This window comes from Protobothrops mucrosquamatus, unplaced genomic scaffold (genome assembly GCF_001527695.2).
Source record: "Protobothrops mucrosquamatus isolate PMUCROS unplaced genomic scaffold, P.Mucros_1.0 scaffold2371, whole genome shotgun sequence".
NCBI classification, from domain to species: domain Eukaryota; kingdom Metazoa; phylum Chordata; class Lepidosauria; order Squamata; family Viperidae; genus Protobothrops; species Protobothrops mucrosquamatus.
The window spans coordinates 199,711-201,234 of NW_015388447.1; positions in this window are offsets into that span (position 1 = coordinate 199,711).

The window sequence follows — 1,524 nt, forward strand, 5'->3', positions numbered from 1 at the left end:
TGAATTCCAATATTGCATGATCACTTCCTCCCAAGGTTCCTGTGGCTTCAACACCTTTTATCATTTCATCTCTGTTAGTGAGAATTATATCCAATATGGCTAATCCCCTAATTCCCTTCTCTACTTTTTGGGAGACAAAGTTGTCTGCTAGGTTTGTCAGGAATCTGTTTGATCTTCCACTTGGTGCAGAGTTTGTCTCACAGTTGATGTCAGGGTAGTTAAAGTCCCCCATTACTATTGTGATGTCCTTCCTACATACCTTAGTTAGCTAACAAAAAGTTCATCTATTTCCTCTGTTTGGTTGGGTGGCCTATAGTATACACCTATGGCAATGTCATCCCCCCCCCATTTATATTGACCCAAATGCATTCAAGACAGTTTTCATCATTGTTGTGCTCTATTTCTGTAGAGATGTAGTTATTTCTTATATAGAGAGCAACTCCACCTCCTCTTTTATTTCGTCTGTTTCTTTTAAATAATTTAAATCCCTCTAGCTATGTGTTCCATTTGTGGGTTTCATCCCAACATGTTTCCCTAATGGCCACAATATCATATCTGCCCTCATTAACCTGAATTTCTAGTTCACCCTGTTTGCTGTTCATACTCTGTGCATTGTTGTATAGACATTTGAGTCTTTTATGACTGACCCTGTGTTTACTTTCTACAAAACCCATCCTAGACGAGTTCAAATCACCAGGACCAGATGGATTACACCCCAAGGTTCTCAAGGAACTGGCAGATGTGATCTTAGAACCATTGAACTATATTTTTCAAAGACCCTGGAGCACTGGGGAACTACCGGAGGACTGGAAAAGAACTGATGTAGTTCCCATCTTCAAAAAAGGGGGGAAAATGGATCAAGGAAATTACAGACCTATCAGCCTGACCTCAATACCTGGGAAGAGTCTGGAAAAGATAATCAAACAACGAATCAACAAACACTTAGAGGCAAACCAAGTCATTACCAAAAGCCAACATGGGTTTGTCAAAAATAGATCATGCCAGACAAATCTTATTGCATTCTTTGACCAAGTGACAAAATTAGTGGATCAGAGGAATGCTGTGGATATAATTTACTTGGACTTCAGTAAGGCATTTGATAAAGTAGACCACAACCTACTACTCGATAAGCTAGAAAATGGTGGGTTAGACAGCATTACCACCAAATGGATTTGTAGCTGGCTGACCGGCGGTACTCAGCGTGTGGTCCTCAATGGAACCACATCTACATGGAGGGAAGTGTGCAGTGGGGTGCCCCAGGGTTCTGTTCTGGGCCCAGTGCTCTTCAATATCTTCATCAATGATTTGGACGAGGATATAGATGGGGAACTCATCAAATTTGCAGACGACACCAAGCTGGCAGGAATAGCCAACACTCCAGAAGTTACAGGTTTAAGATACAGGAGGATCTGGACAGACTTGAACACTGGGCGCTATCTAACAAAATGAAATTCAGTGGTGAAAAAAGTAAGGTTCTACATTTAGGCAAGAAAAACCAAATGTACAGGTATAGTATAGGGGGTA